Genomic DNA, 16,097 nt, shown 5'->3' with positions numbered 1-16,097 from the left:
TATTTTATAGCTTGTAACTTCAGGATGTTAGGGTTCAGGCCACTACAAGGCACACCAGGGGAGACTTGTGGTCTGATACACAAAGTTGCCACAGATTAGGTCTCCTGGAACCAGGTTTGAAGCCATTGTTCCTGAGAAAGTGGCTTCATGTTGCCTCAGCTTAAGATACTAGCTGTAAGATAAGGGTCATGCCTGTATAAACTGATGCTTGTGGAGCCCTTTAAAGATCTTTAGAGAATGAGCGGCAACATCACTGATGCACCAGTTTACTTATACTCAGCTCTGGGCACAGCTGAGGCGTGAGACTAAATATACAAGATCATTTGTGTAATAAGGTGCTAAGTTCCTGCTTGCAGAAAAGGGCAACTGGCATGTGGGAAAAGGGTGCAAGGTGTAATTAACTCCTTGGCATCTCTCTTCTCAGATGTGCAGTGGGAGCCAGGGACTTTGCAACTAAGAGGTAAGGGCTTTTTGAAGACAAAAATAAAAACAGCACAAAAAACAACATAGATTACAAGGGTAGTGATGAGCCACTTGTCTGTTTTGGACTAAAAGGGAAGGTGTCAGTTGAACATATTTTGAGTGTATAAGACACGTTGGACTCTATGTAGGGGGAAGAAGGGGAAGAAATTAGTAGTAAATTGTATGAAATAACTAAAATAACACAACAGAGACAGTTACTATTTATTAGTTGCTGCATTAAGAAAGTGCTGTATTAAGGTCTTAAGTATGCAGTGAAGGTTTGTGGTTTCTGAGAGGAGCTTGACAAGTCTACAAAGGGAAGCCCTGCTTGCAGTAATTAGAACTGCAGTTAAAATGACAGCGTTCTGCAGATATGCTTTCCATGGGACAGCAGCATTGTCTTATGACAATAACACCATAAAAGCGTTATCTCATCACTGGGTTCAAAAAAAAAAAAAACTATTTATTTTGCTAATAAGATGAACAGAGCAGTGATTTTTGATGAAAAGCTTTCACATATTAAAGTATAATGGAAGTTGTATTGGGTTTTACACACATGGCACACGACTGCATCTCCTATTATGACTCAGAAACCGAACCCGAGCTTCTAAATAAATAAACTGGAGTTAATTACAGACTGGAGTAAACCCATTGGAAATACGTCCTGATCTCTGGATCCACGAAACAACGATGACTAGAACCTCAGTGCTGCCAGATCGAAGCAGTTCAAGCCTCCCTAGTCCCTGTCTTTTCAATCCTTGCCCCATGAGTTTTCTATCAGCTTCTACTGCAGGAGATGCCCATGTCCTCTGCACTGGGGGCCCTGGGACTTAGCAGCTAACTGACGTCCCCATGGCAATTCTTACAGTCAGCCAACCCCAGGGGGAGAGCAAGTGCCTCAGACGGATACTGGGAATACGATGACAGCAGATGGTACCGAGTGAGGAGCTATGGAAACGACAGGGCTGAGTGAGATGCTGGAACAGAGCTGGCCGACACGGACTGGTCAACTCCTCCTGGAGTGGTGAAGACACCACAGAATTGGGAATGTATATAAAAATATATATTTTAAGCAAATTTGTGATCTCACCTCCCAACAGTAAAAGCATAAGCCAAGGGTCCTGGTTTATAATCTAAGAAATGAATTTGGGAACCCTTTGTTTACTGATATGAGGGATGGCTTTGCTAACTGAGCCATTCAGCACACAACAGCTTCACTCACACAGCCTTGTACTAAGCCCTGACATATGGGCAGGTAGAGTGGCACAAAATCACGCTTTCATCCGACAGTGCTATTACTGTTGGGTGCACAATAGCACTTATTTATTGTTAACGAAGGTTAGACAAAATGACCCTCCAAACTTGCTATAGAAATACACACATTTCACAAGGGCATTGTGAAGCCACCCCCAGCGCCCTTCTTCTTTTATGATGTATCAGAAGATGTTGTGTCTACATCTCTTCTCTGTCAGTCAACAACACAAAAAGTGATCTGGCAGTTTTTAACACCGCTGAGCCCATCTAGGAGAAGGACCCTTTTCATTGCACATACTTGGCCGCTTGTCATGGAGTAGGTCTAACATAATGGGCTTGCTCAACATGCTGAGCAGCAATAGCCAATTAAGTGGCTTGAAGGGGATGCTTCCAGGCCCACGTAAAAGGCTTCAGGTGTGAAATGCTTGTTTTCGAGAGTGCTGAAAATGTATAGGGGCTTTCAAGTTTGCCATTGCCCCCTAGTCCCCCCTCCAACCCTCCATGTAGACCTCCTTGGGAGGAGGCGGGGGGTGGAGAGAAGGGCTTTCAAGTGCAATGTTCTATTCAGCATCGGAATACTGTGTGTTCTTTCTTTTTCACAAGCTGGTAAGGGGGGGGCAGAGGCGATGCAAACAATAGCTTTACAGCACAAAGGTAGACCGAGAGAGAGAGAGAGAGAGAGAGAGAGAGAGAGAGAGAGAGAGAGAGAGAGAGAGAGAGAGAGAGGGAAGCTAAATAGAAAAAAGATCGAATTATATGGTAATTAGGACAAATGTTGACTAGAAAAAAAGGAAAAGTTCAAGAACTACTTAAAAAATTATACCCAAGCTTTAGAAAATGAAGGCAGAGCATCAGGAATAAGTCCATTGAACTGTCCAGATGAGAAACCATTGCAGAATCCTCTTTGTCTTTCTGGCTAGTTGAAGGAGACACAAACCAGGAGCAGTTGATACCGTAGCATGAGGCTCCCAGGTGTTATTGAAGCAAATCTGTCTCTTTGCTTTAGAGCCTGTCCCTTCCAATGAAAACAGAATAATAGTCCTTTTATAACAGAGGCTTACAGTAGTCTTTTAAAGCAGCAATTGAATGCACCATAGAAGCATACAGTGAATCTTACATAAAGACATCTGTGCTACATATGCCTGCCTCGCCAGTTAATCTGCATTTATTTATGTATTTATTTATAATATTTTACCAGGGCACAAAGGGGTCCTGCGGTGATGGCAAGAGCGGTTCAAACCCAAACCCAAACGCAGACATACACCCCTGCACAAACACACACACACACACACACACACACACACACCACACACACACTCACACACACACAAACACACACACACACACACACACACACACACACACACACACCGCACAACACACACACACACACACACACACACACACACACACACACACACAGCACACACACACACACACCACACACACACACACACACACACACACACACACACACACACACACACACACACACACACACACACACACACAAACACACACACACACACACACACACACACACACACACACACACACACACACACACACACACACACACACACACACACACACACCCACACACACACACACACACACACACACACACACACACACCACACACAAACACACACACACACACACACACACACACACACACCACACACACACACACACCTGCACAAACACACACACACACACACACACACCCCTGCACAAACACGCACACAGATCGCAGATCCATTTCATGCAAACTAGCAATCTCCACATCTTGGTACACTTGCTGTGCATGAGGAAGGGAGAGTGGCCAGAGGGAAACGATGGAGAAGAGATAGATTCATCTTATAAGGGTCGTATATCATGGGGGTGTCAGATGTGGAAGCAAATGAATGGACCATGTTTATCTCAGCTGAGCTGTACGCTTTACCCACCCTTCACTCTGGGCACTTCTTAATAAATTGGTTCAGTCCGAGGGCTGCGCTGATAATGAAGAGAGGGAGAGGCAGCTTCCCCTTTGCTCCGAGACACTAGAAAGCTCGTGCTCCCCATTTTTTTTATCTGGTTTGATTGGGGAAGCCCTTCTGTAAGATGAAGTAGGGAGAAATCAAAATAAATGGAGTCTATTAAAACCAGCAATGCATCAACTGCTTGATAAAGTGATTAATAAACAGGCATGGATGGTGATTGATTAAAGCATTTCATCAAACTGTTAAAGAGGGCTTAATGCCACTGGTGCATGCGTTTTAAAAATGCATCTTGTAAGTGCAGCAGTTTCCTCTTTGCAGTTCTTACAGCATCTTTCCAAGTAGGTTTTTATTAAACTATATATATTAGACACAAAAAATCTACATTTTACTTGATGGTATGAGCTGGCAATTGTGAAAAAGACGTGAAATTGTTAGGTAAGGCTAACACTGCGTCTTTACCTGGCCCATGTTCGGACAAGGCTATCCAGTACACACTGCTTTACTGGTACAGTAGGTGGGTTCACTTCACACAACATGTGTGTTCACCAGTGGGCAGGTCAAGTGAGGTCTAAGATAGTAAGTCTCGGGCTCGCGAGATAGTAAGTGGTGTGGACGAGATAGTAGCCTTCTGTTTTAATCTACACCATGTCCCTTTAGGGGTTCAGTAGTAATGAGACTCATTTCTGTATACGAAAAATTCTCTGCTATTATAACAAACATTCCCAAGTAGGACCACGTTTCAGATACCTGTTACACATATACATAGACTTCTCATACATAAAACAAGCTAGTATTATTAGGCTATTATGTTTTTAACATTCAAAAAACATGAACAGTTCAGTTACGTTTATATTAGTCTAGCAGTCTGATTGAGTATTAATAACAACATGAATATATTCACAAATGTATTTACATTTATATTTATACCCTATTTAAAAATGTATATTGATTGAAATGGCGTCAGGAGGAGAACGACACATTTCCATACAATCGATCGAACCACTTCATTGCTTAATATAAACAAGATAATAACTTAATAGTCATGAACAACAGGATCTCCTGGGTACTTGTAACTCTGTTAACTTGGGATTTCAACATGTAAACACAGCGCTGGGGTGAATCACAAACAAAAAACAAATAGAAAAACACTTTGAGGAGAAACATTTTCTTTTATTGATTTTTTTGTTGTTGAAATGTAGATATTGTATCTGGAGTTAGGGTTGGAAGCATTGAAAAAAAAAAAATGAAATGGGTAAAGTCAGGATCCACAACAACCACAAGAATAAGTGACCTGAGGAATTCAAATTAAATTACCCACAGAGAATTATTAAACCCACTAACTAACTCTTGGTGGTGGAGCCTGCATAACTTATGAGTTAGCAAAAAATAAACCGTGCATGTGAGAATAAAAATTTCAATAGCTCACTAAATACTTCACGCATTTTTTCGGTTCCAAAAAAAGACCCTCCTAGTCAATGAGTGGTCCTACTGTCCGCTTGCCAGGTATGGAGTTTAAACATGCAGCTGTTTTTGAGTTATTTAGCACAAAAACAAACAAACAACAAAAAAAAAACTTCTAATTTGTCCAAACAAATTATTTTGAACTTAAAAACTAGGACAAAAAAAAAAAAAATCTCTCCTCACACATACACAGAGCACATGAAAATCCCGATCCGTTTTGAAACGGCCGAGAAAACGTACCCCTCAAAATCAAATTTAAATGAAGCTCTGCCTGCCGCCCTTACCTATAATATATTGCACTATTGCACCATATATATCTATATATAATATATATATATATATATATTTAATATATATATAAGTATCTATATTATATATATATATATATTCCCCTATTATATCTACTATAGACGTCCAAATTTATAAAGGAGGCTAAGGGAATTCAATAGTCAAAGGGTTTAAAATAGTCTACAGTTACACCTTTGACTATGTAGTAAATGACATCACAAACACATTCATAGATTTACATACAAATAAGTGGGTCAGTTACCTTGGTAGCCAAAGCCTATAAGTTCAGACACACTTTTTCTTGGCAAAGGTGTGTTTCCTTTGCTGGCCTTTTAAACATTCCAGTTGAATAAAAAGTTGAAAGCTTTTGTTTTATGGCTTGTCTCTCTGATTCAGGTCCTGTAATCCTCTAACCCTCCCTCCTGCTATGCTGATAGAGGAGAGGGGTCTGTTTCAAACACCTCCACTGCTGTTTGCAGCTCCAGACATTCCACAGCAGAGCCTCGAAGTGAAAAGAAAGCACAAGCCCTCCATCTTAAATGTCACGACTGCCAGTTCAGAAAAGGGACTGAAAGGGAGTGATTGACTTGCCCTGACGTTCAGAGGTTTGGGCTCCGTGTAACTATCTCCAGGGTTAAGTTGCGGGGCAGTGATAATTGCTATCAATAAGAGAGCCAGCACACTGTACACTGTGCATGTGGGTGTGGAGAGCAGGGATTCACAGGCTGCCCCTGTGATAGTTAGATATATTTAACTCAAGTCAAGACCGTGGGTCCTGATTGTGCTTCTGCAGTGTAACTGAAAGAATTATCGTCAAAGCTAGAATGGAGGAGTACCTTAAATTAGGTGTTAAGGGGTAAAGAAACAGCTGTGATCCCTCATTATTAAATCCTGCACCTCTGAACGGCCAATTTGCACTAGTCCTCATTTCCGGCCCTGTTGTTAATTCTCTGACTAAAGGCGCTGTCACAGTGAGATAAATGAGGCTCTTTGCTCTCTGGGATTCTCATTACGTATCCAAAATGAACGCACGGTACATTACTATTTAAAGGTATATGCCTTACATCTTTTGAAATGCTGTTTAATAGGCGGACTAGCTAGCAGTACTAAACCCTGGTATGTGCACAAAGTTGGAACCAGAATACAGGACCCTACCAAATTGCAGCCTATAGATATTTTTTGGATCATATCAAATCATTATTATTATTATTTTGTATCTTTGTGAAGGTTACTGTTCATTTGTTAATATGTTGATCCTGCCAGGGGCTTCCCCCAGGGTGTGGTTTATTAACAGGCTTTACTGCTGACAAAAAGAAAACAATGCAATGAGGTTGATGGAAATTCAGGTGTATATGTGTTTTGGGAGGTGGCGTTAAGTTCTGCTACTGTATAGATGATTTAAATAGATCAAATGAATTTGTAACTGTAAGGCTGGACATCCATTGTGTGACGAGTGGAGGGTTCTGTGCCATTAGACGTGACAAGATCATAAAACACTGCTGGAAGATGAAGATGGGTATTGATCCCAGACCCTGGCCAGCCTACCAATGAACCCCACCCCCCTGCCCAGCTCCAGAACATGTTCAGGGTTTCTTTGTATTCAAGCATGTAGGCTCAAAGGACCACAATGTAAACATAATGTTTAATCAATAGACAAACCTCGTTTCTATGAAAGCAAACACAGTTAACACCTCTCCTGCAGTGTAGTGATTACAACATTATATGGAATAATAGCCCAAGGGGCAAATTCTAGTGATTTTAAGACGCACTTTTCATGTAATTACACAAGCCTTTATGTTCACTTATTGTATTAATGTGGACACATTTAATATGGTGTCTGAGGTATCTGCTGCAGTTAGTATACTATCTGGACATTAAAGATATTCAGATCTAGTAGATATTGGGAACATACATGCCTGTGAACATGTGTGTATGCATGTGTGCATGTGTGTGTGTATGCATATGGGATTACCCTTGTTGTTGTTATTGAATACACTGCACTATTTATCACATATGAAATTCACACTGTGATAAATATGAGCCTTATCTCTGTTCTATTATATTCAATTGAAAGGATTGAGAAGACTGGTTAGTGTAAATTGGTGTCTGCAGACTTCCCTTGTGCTTCTGAATCATCTTTTGACTAGGGGTGAGTGAGAGATTTTTTTTTTAAGGGGGACGCACAAAAGACTCCCTTCCAGTTGCAGAATAAAATCCATTTGTCACCTCGGTGTTCAAGGCAAAACAGGACCACCATCTGTAGGTATGAGAATATATTCACACCTTCCTTTATTAACCTAAACAAAACCCCTCAGGCTAATGGCTTTCTTCTGTAAAAACAAGTTCCCCAGAAAAGACCCTTAGGGTGTGTGGAGACACTTATCAAAATCCACTACGGTACACAGAAAACAGGGCTGCACCCTACAGGCACACACACACAGACACAGTCACACAGACACAGACACACAGACAGGGCTGCACCATACAGGCACACACAGACCACAGTCACACAGACACAGACACACAGACAGGGCTGCACCCTACAGGCACACACACAGACACAGACACATACACAGACACACAGGCAGGGCTGCACCCTACAGGCACACACACAGACACAGACACAAACATGCAAAGACAGACAGGCAGACTCACACACACACACACACTCATCTCCAAGATTAAATATATACAGTATTTCTGTGTACTTGTTCAGTGAAAACCCCAATGTGTTTTGTGTTCTATGCTGATACTCTTATGTAGTGCATTTTTATGCAGCAGAGCGTCTCAGAGTATGAAAGACCGAAAAAGGGCATGAACTGCAATGCACAATGCAGCAGCTATTACGTGTTTAGAAACATCCCACATACAGGCAAGCAATTTTCTCTCCAATTGTGTTTTAGGCAGCAGTGTATGTGTGATTCAGAGCTGGGCTCCAGTCACTTTGTTCTCTTGCTCGGAGTGGGACTGGGTCCCCTGTCGTGTGCATGGACAGTCCTGCTGAGCCGCCGAAGGATTCCATAGCGCTTGTCATGAAGGCTCAGGAGTGCTGAGCCCAATGCACGTCAAACTTCACCTCCCCACCACAGAGAACGAGAAGGAATGGACACATGTCTGCACTGAAAGCACAGCAACCACAGCACTCCTTCTGAAATGAACTTACTATGCAGACTGAAAACACAATGCCATGAGTGAATAACTACATTAATACAACACTCCTTCGGAATTGAACTTACAGAATGAAAACATAATGCCATGAGTGAATAACTACATTGCAACACTCCTTCTGAAATGAACTTACAAACTGAAAACACAATGCCATGAGTGAATAAGTATATTAATACGACACTCCTTCTGAAATGAACTTACTATGCAGACTGAAAACATAATTCAGTGAATGAATAACAACATTGCAGTCTTTTTTCTACTAGAAGAAAAATAAGTAATATTACTGTAAAATTTAGAAATGCTCCTCATTCTTTTCTGTGTAACCCATTAGCACAACTGCATGAAGCAAATAAATATTTATCAAATGTTCAGGCAGGCAGAAGTCCTGTAAGAAAGACAGAAGAAGAGACTAAGGAGAATGCGCCAAAAGTACGAAACATGTCAGACGAAGAGCTTTTTTCTAAGGAAGAAGAAGAAGAAGAAGTAGATATTAGAAGTAGAAGATTTAGAAAAAGAGGAAGAAGAGAAGAAGAAGTAAAGAAAAACATAGCCCCATTCTAAGAAAAGAAGCAGAAGAAGACTTTAAAGAAGACACAAAAGAAGAAGAAAGACGAGAGAGTACTTAGTTAAAAAAGAAGAAAAAAGAGCAGAGGAAGAGAAGCCTTAGACTTGAAAAAGTCTTACAAGACTTTTGTTATTACGGTAAAAACAGAAGAGAACATACAGAAGAAAAAAGGGAGGAGAGAAAGAAGAAGAAAAAAGATACGGAGAAGAAAAAGAAGAAGAAAAAGAAAAAGAAGAAGAAGAAGAAAAAGGAGAAGAAGAAATTTGAATTGTGTGCGGAAAGAAGATGACGACGAAGGAGAAGAATGAATAAAGAGAAGAAAGAACATGGGTAATCGTGTACTTATAAGCAAGAAGAAGCCGTAAAAGAGAAGAGAAGAAAGCAGAAGAAGAAGACGCGAAAATAAAGAAGAAAGGTAAAAGAGTAGAAGAAGAAGAAGACGAAGAAGAAAGAGAAGAAAACGAAGAAAGACGAAGAGAAAGTAGAGACGTAAGAAGTAGAAGATAGAGAATGAGAAAAAAGAATGAAGAAGAAGAAAAGAGAGAGAAAAAGAAGAAGAAGAAAAAGAAGAAAAAAAAAAGAAGAAATGAGAAGAAAAATTTTCTTTTTGATAGGGAAGAAGGAAGAAGAAAGAGAAGCGAAGAGAAGAGAAGAAGAGAACACAAGAACAGAAAAGAAGAAGCGAAGAAAAGCAAGAAGATCGTCGAATAAGAAAAAAAGAGAGAAGAAGAAGAAAATAAGAAGACAGAAGAAGAAGACCGAAACTAGGAAGACTGAAGAGCCCCAAATAGCAAGAAAGAAAAGTAACAAGAAAGAACGAAGAGAAGCAAGAAGGAGATAAAGAAGAAGAGAAAGAAAGAAACAAAACTGAGAAGAAGATACAAGAAGAAGAAAAAGAAGAAGAAGAAGAAGAAGAAGAAAAAGAAGAAGAAGAAGAAGAAGAAAGAAGAAAGAAGCAGAAGAAGAAGAAGAAGAAAAGGAAGAAAGAAAGAAGCAAGACAGAGAAAGAAAGAAGAAGCGCGAGAAGAAGAAACGAATGAAGAAGAAAAAGAGGAAGAAGAAGAAAAGAAGAAGAAGAATGAAGAGAATAAGAGAGAAGCAGCGAAGAAGAAGAGAAATAAGATAAAAGAGAAAGAAGAAGAGAAAAAAGAAGAATAGACGAGTGAAAAGACAGAAGAGAACGATAGTTATTGAGAAGAGGTAAAAAAAGAAGAAGAAAGAAAAACCTGAAGAAAGAAAGAGTCAGAAGAAAAAAAAGGAAGAAGAACAAACCAGAAAAAAGAAAGAGAAGAAAGCAAGAAAGCAAGAAGGAAAGAAAAGAAGAAAGAAAGAAGAAGAAGAAGAAGAAGAAGAAGGAGAAGAAGAAGAAGAAGTAAAGAAAAACATAGCCCCATTCATTATGGAAATGGTGCTCTGAAGCATGGTGTTTTATGGGAATGCTAGCAGCTGAAAGGCATGGCGGTGTGTGATAGTGTTGCCGGCTGGAGAAGCTATTGCTGTAATGACAGCTCAATTTGATCTCCTTTGTGCTTTGGGTCCAAGCCCCTCACTCTGGACTCTGTTTTGTTGTCTTCTTCTTTCTCCCTGGACTTTGATTTCCCCTTTGTTTTTCGGCTCTTCTCCTGACATGACTTAACAATGAGAGATGCCACACAGCCATGACCTTTCACACCCTGGAGGTGACCTTTAACTTTCCATGCATGACCTCTGACTCTGGCGCTGACAGCTTGATTAATTGCTGTGTGTTATGATTTATGAATATCTCCTCAGAATAATTAACAGGGCAACAGGTGGCCCTGTGATAGAGCTACAAGAGTGACATCACATTTGGCAGAGGGCAGAGATATAAGAAAACAATGTGGGGAAGGTTCAGGGTGCTTTGGTTATGTCCCGTCTCAGAATCCGCTCCCGTTCTCACCCATGCATCATTTTGACTTTCATGTATTCACTCACAATCTGGGGTCAGTTCCATCCCCTGGCTGTTTAAAAGAGGTCATGAGTCTAAAAAAAAGAAAGAATTTCTACATTACTGGAGCATAATTAATAATAATAATAATAATAAATAATATAATAATAATACTAATAATAATAATAATAATAATAATAATAATCTGTAAATGAAAGCAAGCAATATTAATTTGGCTTCAGATCTGCCTGTGTTTGTATTTACTGCAAAGCAAAGCTGGAATACATGGTCCAGGCGCACCAATATCAGCCTGATGTACAGTCAAGACTCTCCTCTCTGCCTTAGACAAACATTGAATGGAAGCTCTGGGCCAGCTTTGAAATGACACCTAATGCAAAACAGGAGAAGTCTTACATGGTTAGGTTTGACACTCGCCACTTTTTATTACTGTCTAGGACTCTGGTAGTCTTTGTCCCGTGACCCTGTGGGTTCAGGGGGGGCGCGTTACGGTTCAGACAGGGACATCTATCAGAAGATGAGAAAGACACCCGTCCTTGTGTGGGAGAGTGACTGCGATTCGGAGGGAGGTGAGGAATGGGGTTATCGGCTGCAGCCCAGTCCTCTGCAAAGAATACACTTTAGTGTCTGGTGGAGCTTGTTTGGATCCCCAGCCTTAGAGACCTGGAACCCAGCTGTCACCAAAATCACCTGAACACAAGCTGATTTGAAAATGGCTTCTCTTTGATAAGAGCAGGTCTGACCTTTCCTTCCAGTTCTGACACCAGTGGCTGTTAAATTCATGCTGCCTCTTCAATATCTGTGCCCAGCCCTAATGTTGCCTTTAAGAAGGTGAAGTATTGACCTCCCCAGCACTCGCTGTTCACTTCAACATGACAGTAATTATTAGAGGAATTAATAACATGCACCCCCTTCGTCTGGACTCTGTAGAGCCTGCCTCCTAGCAAACACTCTCCCATGTGTTAATTTACATGAATACCATAATGTAATCAAGTTAGTATTTCCTATATTACTTTGGATGTAACTCGTTTTGTCCTAAATGTACTAGAAAATAACAGGAAATATCGGGAATCGTTGCTTCCTTTTAGAATAAAAAGCTAGCACAGGGATTTCAGTCAAAGCTGTGTGATATCATCAGACATGCAAATCTGAAAGAGAAGTACCTGTCAGCAGGTGTCAGTTTTGCATCTGGAACCTGGATTTAAATTATACTGCAATACTAAAGACGTTTCTATGCCTTGGCTGCTTGTGAACCTGAAGCAATATTTAGCTAATTTAGTTTTTTCTTCTAAGCTCAAATTGACATAGATGAAGGGAGCCTGGCTGTAGCATCAGAAGAGACTCAGCGCTGTGATGATATGTGTGGAAGGGCATGAGAAAGCACTTTCAGAAAAGCCTGGGAACTAAATGGAGTTTTTGTATGATAAGCCACACTCTGTAAAGATGAGCACAAACACTCAAGCAAGCACAGGAGCATTGCAGTCAGTTCAAAGGGGTTCATTTCACTGAGATTGTGGCTCTGTTCTCCAATGTAACGATGATACCAAGAGGCTTGTTTCATTTTTCACAGCAGAAGAACTGCACCTCACCCTCTTCAGTGCAAATATACACAGAGGCACAGAAACACCTGGATTGGAGCAGCTATTGCTTGTATATGTAATATTGTTTTCATTTGTGTCTGTGTTTGGCTGTTTTAGAAGCCATCTGCGTTACACAGAGATGATTCCAGTCTCTTTAAGATCCTGGCTATGAGACCTGGACAGGTAATGAAGTAAGGAATATTACACCAAAATAAATTCATGAAACTTAAAGGGGGTGAGCTGGGGGACAGGGCAGCAAAAACATCCCACGTGTTGCTCCAGTCAGAATGATACCCACTGCTTAAGCTATAACCCACTGGCTAACACTTCATAACAAATATCAGTAATTCAAATATAATTACGTGTGAAGTGATACATTTCCCATTGAACTAATATTGAATTCAAATTAAGCTTCAAACCTTAACCCATCCTGCACACATGAATACCGACGACACGTCAAAGGAAGTACCGATACACTTAATTGGGAACACACTGAGGATACATTTCACAGGAATTCAACATGAATCCAATAGGATTAGTTGATATGTAATTAGATTGGAAATCCCAACACTTATTAACAGGTGTGATCAAGCAAGCCAAGCAGTGAATGGCTAATGCCACTTCTTCCCTGTCATGCTGGGTGAGATATGAAAAGCTAGAAAGTTGGCATATATATATATATATATACACAGGCTCAATCGCAGTGATTCTCCCTCACACTTTAAATGAATTATCTGGGAGCCGGGGAAGGTTAATTTTGGCCCAAGACCTTTTGATTGAATGACCCCTCTGTGGTGCTGCAGTGGCATAGAGAATGACCTTTGACACTCAACGTGACAGGAGAGTGAGCTCCCCAGCAGATCTCTTCCTCAGCAGTGATGGAGCTGTCCTCTCTCTCTACCGTACCACCGGGACCACAGGGCTGCGAACTGCAGAGGCAAACTTTCAGCTTCCTCCCCGCTTCGAAACTTTCCATTAGCCACTGCCACCCCATATGTTTGTGCAGCACACAAGGTGGTTTCTCGGATACTGTGGTTGCTAATTATAAATTGAATTTGCATTTTAATTAGAATGGTGGCAAATTAAAGTGTGCCAGCTGGAAAATTTCAAACGGTTTCTTTCTTTCTTTGTCATCCGTTGTTTTTTTCCTCATTCTCTCTTTTTTTAAGGAGAGAATATGTGTCAGAGTCGCTCTGCACCCGACATGTACACTTTTTAATTCCCCCCCCCCCTTTACTATCTTTTACTGACACAGACATAAGGGGCTTATTGTTAATCTTCCTTCATTAGAATGTGCTAACCAGGTTTTTACGAGGCACATTCGCTTCAGTGCAAACCCAAGTGTATTTCTATACACGCTATTATCTGCTCTCACCCATTTCCTTTCTTCATGCCTCATTGCAGTACCTGCTTGAGACAAGGGGCATGCGGGGGAGCTCTGATCTGTGACTTGTAAAGCTTGAATGCAGGATGTTCTTTAAATGAGTGACTCAAATATACAACAGTCTTACAGAACACAGGCTGCAAACCCCATGGCTAAAGAAACCAGAACAAGAGAAGAAGAAATACATCATTATATATCTTCCTGGTTTACCTGGGTCAATGTACATATTGCACATATTTCTGCCTCAATCTCAAGCAGACTGCACACTACTCTTTGGCTGTAGCACAGTTCCATACAGCGTTTTTCACTTTTGACATAGGGATGCAGGGGTGCAGCTAATCCTTTTGGGTACAGCCTGTGTAACGCAGAGTCTCTTTTATTTCTTGAATTTCTCCTTTTCCCAGCATCACTCCTCCATGGTCATTCTCATTCCCTCTCTCTCTCTCTCTCTCTCTCTCTTTTCCCCTGAGTGTCCTTGCTCAATAATTGTCATTAATTGACTGACAGCTCTGATAGACCCAACTAACCCCCGTCCCGCTCTCATGTCTGCTTTTAAATGAGTGCTTGTACATCCAATGACCTCGCCAGCTCATCAGCTGTCACTGAATTCAAATGCAGATGTAAGTGCATAAGATTAGGAAAATCATGTTCTTTTCCATGCTAGTTCCAGGGCATGCAGAGACAAGTCTGTGCACAACAGCACATGCACTTTTTGCATTTTTTTGCAGCAGAATTTTGTATCATATGGTTTCGTTTTATATGTGAAACGACATTCAGAAGTTATGGAATTTCTATGGCAAATAGATAGCTAGCTAGGTGGTATCTTGGTAACAAACAAACACTCAGTTGGAAAACATGTTATTCTGCATTATGTAGCACACTTTAGTTAAATGTGCTCACTTTAGCACACTTAAGTCAAACTTAACACATCTGCCTCTTTCAGGAACTATATCATCAATACCAAAGAGAAACCGTGGAAACAGTGGAAACCGCAGAAACAGTGGAAACAGTGAAAACCGTGGAAACCGTGGAAACAGTGAAAACCGTGGAAACCGTGGAAACAGTGGAAACAGTGGGCAAAGTAGGATCAATCAGTCCACACCTGCTCTGTCGGTTACTCAATAATGCATCTACAGGCCAGAGTAAATATATCATGTTGCTGAAAAATGGCCATAACATGAAGATTAACACTGATGCTGTGCTATTTAAAATGTTACTGTAAAAACCCCTTGTTGTAAATAGTCAAAGCTTTTAATAACACATTTACAGGTAAGATTTATATTTGGATCTGTAAACTGAGGTGTGAGCCCTTTTCACACCTTGATTACATTGAACTCAGATATGCAATTGAGAGAACCCACCCAAGGCTTCCAATATGAACTAATAAGCTTCATCATTTCATTTCATAGTCCTATCTTTGTTATGGCTTGTTTTACTTAATTTAGCTTGGTTTTATATAATATACATACAGTGTATGAGTCCTGCTTTATGTACTAGATAAACATATGTGTGTGTGTGTGTGTGTGTGTGTGTGTGTGTGTGTGTGAGGTTTTCTACTGGTTCAAAAATGTATTTGTGGGTTCTCAGTAGCCATTAACAACAAGCTGTTAGTTAAAAAAAAAAAAAAAGGTTGATCACATTGTATATTGAGAAGAACAAAAACAGAAAGAAAGAGCAAAGTTTAAACATGCAGATTTTAAAATGTAGAATAAGTCCTTTCACACTGACAGCGTGTGTGTTTGTTGCGTGGGGTGTGGGTGGAGATGTGTTAGTCTGCTTGAATCAAGTTCTCTGTTTAAATGGAGGTACCAATTGGAATGTGTGACCATTGAATAGCAAGATGATAGGTGACATAAATTCCTCTTTGAGCCAGCTGCCCAGCAAACTTTACTGAAACAGTCTGCTATGACAACGTACCACATGGTCCGGAGAATGTGACAGTAATGCCACACAACTGAAAGCCTGCCGTGAATCATGGGTACCGTATAAGCAGCCTGGCAGCTTACAAAACTGTGTGACTAACATT

The sequence above is a fragment of the Polyodon spathula genome, chromosome 19 (genome assembly GCF_017654505.1).
Source record: "Polyodon spathula isolate WHYD16114869_AA chromosome 19, ASM1765450v1, whole genome shotgun sequence".
NCBI lineage: Eukaryota > Metazoa > Chordata > Actinopteri > Acipenseriformes > Polyodontidae > Polyodon > Polyodon spathula.
Note: the sequence above shows the minus strand (reverse complement) of the source record.